This window comes from Aotus nancymaae, unplaced genomic scaffold (assembly GCF_030222135.1).
Source record: "Aotus nancymaae isolate 86718 unplaced genomic scaffold, 86718_ANA_hifiasm-v0.15.2.pri h1tg000057l, whole genome shotgun sequence".
NCBI classification, from domain to species: Eukaryota; Metazoa; Chordata; class Mammalia; order Primates; family Aotidae; genus Aotus; species Aotus nancymaae.
Window position 1 is genome coordinate 41,622,356 of NW_026988471.1, and position 9,289 is coordinate 41,631,644.

At 48.6% G+C, this 9,289-nt stretch overlaps 1 pseudogene; it reads right to left on the minus strand.

Annotated features, from left to right (window-relative positions):
• Window positions 1-272: 272 nt before the first annotated feature.
• LOC105716069 (cysteine and histidine-rich domain-containing protein 1-like) lies at window positions 273-1,690 on the minus strand (annotated as a pseudogene).
• Window positions 1,691-9,289: the final 7,599 nt, after the last annotated feature.

Here is a 9,289-nt window from a genome sequence, read left to right on the forward strand (position 1 = left end):
ACATCCAAGAAAAAACTGATTAAAAACTGATACTTCATCTTGCTTTACTAATTATGGAATAATAGAAAGATGTAAAAATCACATTCCTTAATATTTCTCTGCTTAACAGAGAAATATGAAGAAATACTGCATTTATGGTTATGGGCTGTTTTCTAGCCTCTTCAAGTACAGGACACAACTATGGTTCCCACCAGTAAGGAGAAATGAAGAGTCAATCTTACACAACACAAAAGAAAGATGAGAGACACAAAAAGACACATTGACTTTGCCTTTTAAGAACTTAATGTGAACCCTGAAATGCCAGATCCAGCAACACAACACCAAAACAAAAGACGGCAGCAGCAAGCCACCACTTCGCACGCTATGAGGAATTCTGAAATACATAATAGCCTTCTTCCCGTCTCATACTCCAACCGTTGGGTGTCTTTGTTTTTCTGCTCTTTGGCTGCAGGCGGTTCAAGCCTTGCCCACTGCAGTGGTTCAGCTTTTCTCACGGTGATCTCAATCTTCGTTGCAGTCATAGTGACATAACTTTGCTTTACATCAGTCACACCCCATAATTTCACATTTTGATCAAATTCTTTCTCTCCTTCAAATACAATTGTGCACATTTAACAACGTGCTATCTGCTTCTACTCGACTAAGCTCCGGAAGTAAATTTTAAGCACATACTGAAATGGTGACTTCGCTCCAGTCTGATGCCAGTCAGGTCTACATGGAACAACTTTTCCCAGCATCCTTTTCAGTCCACATGTGTTTCCCTGTTGACAGCCCCCTCGGGCTAAGAACGTATTAAAATCAGAAGTTTCTCTTCGACAACAGCTCCAGTATTTCATTTCCTCATGGAAAATAGGTATTCCAGAATGATATACACAGACTTCTTCTAGACTCTTTGGACCCTGATATGTCTTTGAACACCCTCTATTCTTACATGAGGTCACAATCTTAATTTCATCATTGTCTTCTTTTTTTTTTTGAGACAGAGTTTCGCCCTGTCTCCCAGGCTGGAGTGCAATGGCGCCGTCTTGGCTCACTGCAGCCTCTGTCTCCTGGGTTTGAGAGATTCTCCTGCCTCAGCCTCCCGAGTAGTTGGGATTACAGCCGTGTGCCACCACACCCAGTTAATTTTTTGTATCTTTAGTAGGGACAGGGTTTCACCATGTCGGCCATGCTGGTCTTGATCTCCTGGCCTTGAGATCCATCCGCCTTGGCCTCCCAAAGTGGTGGGATTACAGGCGTGAGCCACCGCGCTCGGCCCGATTGTCTTCTTTCTTATCTTCTTCGTTCCGTGATGACAGTTCATCAGGTGCTTGTTTGGCGGAACTAGATGGTTTTAATTCCAGATTCGTTATTGGTTCATCTGGGCTTGGCCTTTTTATTGCTTCTACTGACTCTGGGACTTGAACGATGTCTTCCTGAAATTTGGGTTTCAATTCAGATAGTTCTTTGTTCTCAGTAGTCTTGACTTCAGGTTTGACTGGTTCTGGTGGCTTCTCACTATTATGTCTACCTTTTGTACAGCCTACGATGCTTAAGAAATCAGAAAAATCAGTTGTTCTTCTCTTACAGCAAGACCAGCCCTTCAATGCATCGTGAAAGGCTGGTACACCTGGGTGGTGTGTGCATCATCGGAGTTGGTCTCAGGATCGAAACGTCGACTGCAGCCCCAGTTGTAGCACAGCAAGGCCATTTTCTTTTCCTACCGTCACAGGCAAGGCCCAAACACTGAGAAAGCAAGAGGGTGTGTTTGCCACCCCCGTGTCGCCAGCACCGGTCTCGACAGTGAGCTATTATAAGCATGTCTGTGGGCCCGCTCTGAGCCGTGTGGCTGTGCCGACGGACTTCCACCACACGGTGTCGCTGCGGCTCTGCCTTAGAGCCCAGGAGCCCAGGAGCCGGGCAGGGCGGGCCACAGGACCAGCCTCCGACTGCGAGGTCATCCGCAGCCTGTGGGGCAGTGTGCGGCTATCCCCGTAGCTTTCAGCCTTTCCTGGACCCTACCTAGGACAAGAAGAGTGGGGAGAGGTGCGAAGGAGGTCTGCAGAGGAGGAGGCTTGGGACAGTGCAGAGTCCTGGCAGTGAGGGTGACCGCTGACTGCTTTCAGGAGGGACAGGGACCACTGCCGGGGAATAATGGGATTCCCACCGGCTTCATCATCTCCCATGCCCGAAGAGGGGAGAGCTGCTCCCCTACGGCGTGTGTAGGTGGGAGGGGGCTCGGGCAGAGAAGAGGTACTTTTTCTGTCCTCCAGGCTGTATTGGCCAAGTGAAGGCCTGGGCTGGAAGAGCCAGGAGCAAAGAGGAGAGTCGGGATGCTGAGCATCCAGCGGGAGAGGAGGCGGCCCGGCCATCACCCACCTGCTGACCACACAACATCCTCTGTGAGCACCCCCCCACACACACACACCACACACACTCTCTGCCTACAGCTGCCATTAGGGAAAATGACTCTTGGCTCTTTCACAGTCTGTTTTGTAGGTCATGACTCAGTCCTTTCGGATCCTTATCAAAAAGCAACATCACACTTGTGCCCAGGGGTTCAAGACCAGCCTGGGCAACAGGACAAACTCCCTTCTCTACAAAAAAAAAAAAAAAAAAAAAAAAAAATACAAAATTTAGCCGGGCATGATGGCGCACACCTGTAGTCCCAGCTACTTGGGAGGCCAGGATGGGAGGATGGCCTGCACCCAAGAGGTCGAGGCTGAGGTGAGCTACGTTCATGCCACTGCACTCCAGCATAGACCACAGAGTGAGACCCTGTCTCAAAAAAAAAAAGGCAACATCACCACCAACCAACTTTTAAGTTTTTACAGCCCACACCAGCAGTGTTGACGTCAGATCATAGAATGGTGTCTGCACTCAAAGGCAGAGTGGGCAGCTTCTCAAAGGGTCCTCAGCCCCTTAGCATGGAGGAGTTCATCAAAGCGCCTCTGAGAGCAGATCGTGATGGCGCAAGAACAGTGAGTGAAGGAGGTGCGGGGGCTTGGGGAAGAGGGTGCTTGGAAGTGAGACAGCGAGCATGGGGGCTGCTACTGAACTGCTTAGCCACCTGCTTAGTCACAGTCTCTGGGCTGAGGGCCGTGATAGAAATTTCCCTTTGGAACTTTTTTAGTATGAAATTTTCATTCATCAACTGTTCATGCAGAATCAACCAAAAGGTTTTATTTGATTTATATTTAGGTTTTCTTTTTTATTTAATAGACAATCCATTCACAAGTTCAAAATGCAAAGGGCTCAAAATAAGCAGCCTTTCCTGTTTAATATATAAACAAACAAACAGACAACCTAATGCTTCCAGCAGAAAAGCAGCAGCAGGGACATTAGCAGACAATTCATGGAAAAATGTACGCTAAGTTTGCAAAGACTTTTCCTATGAGGTTTGCTTGACTTTAATGTTGGGATATTTTTGATGTACAGAAATGTCAACTTTTTTGCAAGCTATGTTTTCCCAGTATAATCTCTTCTCAGCTTGGAAAGTCACTGCCCATTCTGAAATGGGTTAGATGGATTTGTCTTCGTTGTTTTTTTTTTTTTTTTTCACTGTTTCATAGTTTGCTCTCTCATCTACCTTGCAGATGTTTTTATTATGATGTAATTAAGAGATGGAGCTAGGGGCTGGTGTGGCACTGAGGATGGTGCCTGTGCACAACAGTCAAAGCCCTGGCTCTGAGCCATCTGCTGTCTCTCACCATTTGGGGATTGTTCATGGCAGGCCAAGAAGGCTGAGAGGAGCCAGCCTCCGGAAGTGGACCCTTCCCGTTGGCAAAGAGGGCCTGGGGACCTGAATTGGCCTTGGGGACCCAGGACAAGGGTGGGAGATTCTGGTCACAGCCTGTATACCCTGGTCAGTTGGTCCAAGGTGCAGGTGTCCCAGGGAATGAAGGTGGGTGTAGAGAATCTGGGTGACTCAGCCTGAGACTTGGGGAGTCCTGTCCCCCAGGCCACGGGAATCCAGACCCTGTATGCTGGGGAGCCAGGGAGCCCCGAAGACTGACAGCTCTGAACAGGAACCAAGGTGAGCTTGTGGGGTGGGCCCTCTGGGATCTGGAGGAACCTGGCTAGGCGGGACAGGCATTCGTCAGGGCCCCCCTCGCAGCCAGCCTGCCCTTGTTCCATTTCATAAAATGGCACCGAAGTGGCTGAAATGTCCTGCATGGAAGGTGTGCGACCTTGGGAAACAGTCGCTGTACCTGTACCAGGCCAGTGCAGGTGGGCATTACCGCCTAGTGCCCTCCTCCCTCACTCTGCCTCCCTGGATGCTGGGGATGGCCCTGTAAACCTCGTTCATAGGGGTCCCTTGTTTCCGGGGCACCTCGTCTGAGCACTGAGAAGGGGACGCAGCTCTTGGCTGGGAGGCAGGAGACTGAGCGTTGCCTTCAAGCCGTCCCCACACATGCGACCTCAGTCTGCATTCTGCTCTTTCGTGGGTGTCAGTTGTCTCGTCCATTAAATGGGATGATGTTCTTGTTCCAGCCAGCACACTGGATGACTAAATGAGGGAACAGGTGAGAAGCCGCACTGGAAAAAGGAACCATTTAGCTGCAGGACATCCTGGTGCAGTTCCACCGGGGGGCCAATGGGATTTGGTTGCCCACCTGGGCTGTGTTTCTTTGTGGCGCCAGCAGGTGGCAGCATCGCCCTTGCATGTACCGGCTCCACTCACGGCCTCTCGCAGACACGCAGCGTGTAGGGCAGGGGACCATTCTTCACTCAATTCAATTCCCATCTCCCCGGGCGGAGGCCAGGGGAAGGAGGGATCTGAAATGCCCTGGATGGGAAGGGCCCGGAAAGAGAATGAAAACCTCATTCCTCCCCTCAAAAAAGCACAGATAAGCCAGGAGGGAGGGACGTGGTGCACGAGCCCAAGGGGGCTGATATAAGGGGCTTCAGCTCCCGCCTTGGGCTGAAGGGGGACCTTGCCCTCTCTGCCATAACGGTGTCCCCCACCACCTGGAGGAGGGAACTGGGGATCCAGAAGGCTTGGGTCCTTGTCTTTGGTTGGAAAAGTCAGCCGGCATTGCAGTGGGGCAGTGGTGGCTCCTCTATTTTTGTGTGCGAAACAGGGTTGAAAACTTAATTCACTCTGTAATTTATTTGTGCAGAAAACAGGTAATATCCTTATTTATGGGTCTATAATGAATCTGGCCTTTCTTCCAACCTCCACCTAATGATAAGTGAGAAAAATAATGAAATTTTCAACTTGATTTAAACATCCTGGGGCCGAAGTGATTAGCTGGTCTTGTTAAATGATTTTGTTCATTTCTCTTGGATAAAATGCTTAGTTCTCAGACTACTTTCCCTGGCTTCCCCCACTGTGGTGCAATTGGGATGTTGCAGACAGACAAGGGCAGCTTGTGGGGCATCTGGCAGGAGGCAAGAGTTGGGATCCTGGGGTGTTGGTATCCTCTGGACCCAGCAATGTCCCCTCTTCCTCCTGGCCACTGATCATACTAGAAGCTGAGTTTATGAACCTCATGGTCCAGTTCCTCCTGGTCTGGCTAGAACCCCTGTGGCGCCCCCTGCTGACCAGCCCTCCTGCACCTGGTACCTCCTCCCCACGGGCTCTTCTAGCTGAGCCACGTGGCCCCAGCGGGGCTGCTGGCTCACAGGAATGGAAATTGACTTTGAAAGCTGAGCTCCAGTGGTGCCTCTCCCTTACTGGGGAGCCCTGTTGGGTTGGAGGTAGAGGCTGGATTGGTTTGCAGCTGCCTGGGATGCCACTTCTTCCCAGAGTTCCAATGTGAGTCAGGGACAAGGGCTTCTCTCTCTCGGGGAGGGGTGAGTGGGCCAGTGTGTGGCTCCACTTGTTTGCTTTCCTTCAAATCCCTTTCATAATTCCCCTGGGCAGGAAGGAGGGGACCGACACTCTTCCTCTTCTTGCTCAGTCATCCATTACATAAACTCCAGGGCCACACCCAAGGAGAGAGATGAGGGAATCCAGGAAACACTCTCTCAAGAGAATAGCTTGCTTTAGAAGACTTTTGATCTGCAGCATAATCCTGTTTTGCATGTCAAATGCCAAACATTACCACATTTATTTCTTCTGTGCATTCTTTCTGTATCAAACATTAATCCTGGTCTCTCTCTAGGCAGAGATGCATGCCTCAGGCCAATGAAGGTGATGATTATGAACCCATCAAGGCAAAAGAGAAAAGTGCTGCACTCCAGCCTGGGCAACAGAAATAAAACAGATTTTTTTTTTAGTTTGCTTTTTTTAAGAGACAGGGTCTCCTTCTGTTGCCTAGGCTAGAGTGCCATGGTGTGATCATAGCTCACTGCAACCTTGAACACCTGGACTCAAGTGAGCCTCCTATCTCAGCCTCTGAGTAGCTGGGACTACAGGTGTGTGCAACCACACCTGACTAATTTTTCTTTTTTTTTTTTATAGATGGGGTCTTGCTGTGTTGCCCAGGCTGGTCTTGAACCCCTGGGCTCAAGCAATTCTCTTGCCTCAGCCTCCCAAAGTGCTGGGATTACAGGCGTGAGCCATCGTGCCTGGCCCAAAAATTTTCAAATATCATCCTTTTAAGCTTCAAATGTTACCAACATTGGATAATGCAAACAAAGGAAGCATAACACATAAAACATGGGGAATTTATCCACAAGGAGAATTCACTATCTTGCTGATGTTAGACTCTGTCCTCCCAGGGAGGATACACCATGAGTCAGAAATAGATGCCATTCAGCAAAAAAAAAAAAAAAAAAAAAAAAAAAAGAAGGAAAGAAAAACAAAAGTCACACTCCTGTGAAAAGATAGCCTGGCCCAGTAGGAACCCCTGCAGAGCTCAAGGACTCTCAAAAGGAGGCTCTTAGCCTGGCAAAGGCAAGACCAAGTCATAGGATGAAAGAAAGGCTGTGATTGGTGGGCTCTCATCCAGGCTCCTCATTTGTTCTTTCCTACTGGATGAAATGTGACATGGGCAATTCAATCCAATAGGGAGCCTGGGGAAGGGGCTGGTGGTGGGTGTCATTCACTGCCTTCCCTCATGTGGCTCCCTCAGGAAGGGGGTCTCACTGGGCAGGGCTGAGGCAGATGGCCACACTTATAGGCACTCACTGGAGCATGTGGCTGGATGTGGGGGTGGGGTGAATAAGCATACCTACCTCATGTAGTTGTTGCAAGGATGAAATTACTTATTTTTTTTTTTTTGAGACAAAGTCTTGCTGTCACCCAGGCTGGAGTGCAGTGGCACAATCTCAGCTCACTGCAACTTCCGCCACCCTGGTTCAAGCAGTTCTCCTGCCTCAGCTTCCCAAGTAGCTGGGATTATAGATGCCGGCCACCATGCCTGGCTAATTTTTGTATTTTTAGTAGAGACAAGGTTTTGCCATGTTGGTCAGGCTGGTCTTGAACTCCTGACCTCAAGTGATCTGCCCGCCGCGGCCTCCTAAATGTAATCCTATTTATAGTGTTAGTACAATGCCTGTGATATAGTAAATCATGCTTGCTGGAAATAGATGCTCAGTGCCACAAAGAAAAATTAGCAGCGAGACAAACGATTTTTCAGCAACGCAATTTTTACTTTCTGTACTGCGGGAAGCCATTGTGCTACAAGAGTACAATGAACAAAGGAAAATACACAGATTTATCCCTTACACATTTGGGGTCGTTCTTACTGCTGTGTCTGATCTTTATTGGCTGGAGCCAGACCTTACAATTTAAACTAAAACCCGACGGGCTAAGAACTTAAAACTTTTCTAAACAGGTAAAAGCAATGGAGAGTTGGAACATGCCTGTGAGCACGTCTAGCACAGATAACTTGGTTAAAATACAAGGACATAGAATGTACTACGTGCCTGTAAGCATGGCATATCTAACAGCTACATAAGTTAGGGCTTAGCACAGTTATTAGCACACTTATTCTTTAACAAGAAAGGAAACTTTAAAAAGGAACTTTTCTACTTCCCACAAGGCTGGATGTGTAGTTGCCATTCACATCCATGTACGTGTATGTTTCCATGTGAATACCTGTAAACTTACTGCGTGACATAGTAGGCACACAATAAATGCCAGTTGTTCTTATCACTGGACACACAGAAACACAGAGACGCAGGCACACAGATGTGTACATCTTCATAAATAAAGATGTAAAGACACCCTATACCTTTACTAGATACACTTGAATCTACACTTGCAGATGTGGATACACACAGTCCCACATCATAATTATAACTAACACCTATTGGAAATTTACTATATCATAGGCATTGTCTAACACTATAAAAAGGATTATGTAATTTCATCGTTGCAACAACTGCATGAGGTAGGTGTGGTTATTTGCCCCCACATAAAGCTCCATTGAGTCACATAGCGGTCTACTCAAGGTCACGGAGCTAGTAATTGGAAGACTTGGGATTCAAGGCCAGGCAGTCTGGCCTCAGAGCCTGCACACGGAACCAGGGGCGATTCTGCTCACAGACACTCACAGTCTTCCGCACAGGCTCAGTCACAGACCTTCACCCAGGCGTAAAGAAATCTCCCATCTACAAGTAGATGCACTTCCATGGTCACAAAACTGAAGTGGGATCCTTGCACACGCATGCGGAGCCAGAGGCTCTGTCTGAGCCTTGCAGAAACTCCCAGCGTTCAGATTAACTGGTCGAACGTGATAGTGATTTTTTTTGGTGAGTGGGCTACCCTCTGATTCTGCACCTGTCCAGGTGTCGGGTTAATAGCCTCCACTCTTTGGGGAACTTGGAGAGAAGGCCAGTCCTGTCTTTACCTATAGTGGCTTAATCAAGTTTTGGCCTTGTCTGAGGGTTTCAGGACCCCTGGTCTCTTCCCCACCCCCTTGTCCTCTGTGAGTACTGGAAATTGCCTGTGGGTGGATTTTTTTTTTTTTTTAAAGGTCTTGCTCTGTTGCCCAGGCTGGACTACAGTGGCATGATCACTGCTCACTGCAGCCTGGATCTTCTGGGCTCAAGCCATCCTCCTGCCTCAGCCTCCCGAACAGTTGAAACCACAGATGTGCACCACCACAACTGGCTTAACATTTTTTTTTAATTTTAATAGAGATGGGGGTCTCGCTCTGTCACCCAGGCTAGAGTGCAGTGGCACAATCTTGGCTCACTGCCGCCTCCACTTCCTGGGTTCAAACGATTCTCCCTCAGCCTCCTCAGTAGCTGAGATTACAGGTGTGCGCCACCACACCCAGCTAATTTTTGTATTTTTAGTAGAGATGGGGTTTTACCATGTTAGTCAGGCTGGTCTCGAACTCCTGACCTTGTGATCCACCCGCCTTGGCCTCCCAAAGTGCTGGGATTACAGGCATGAGCCACCACGCCTGAC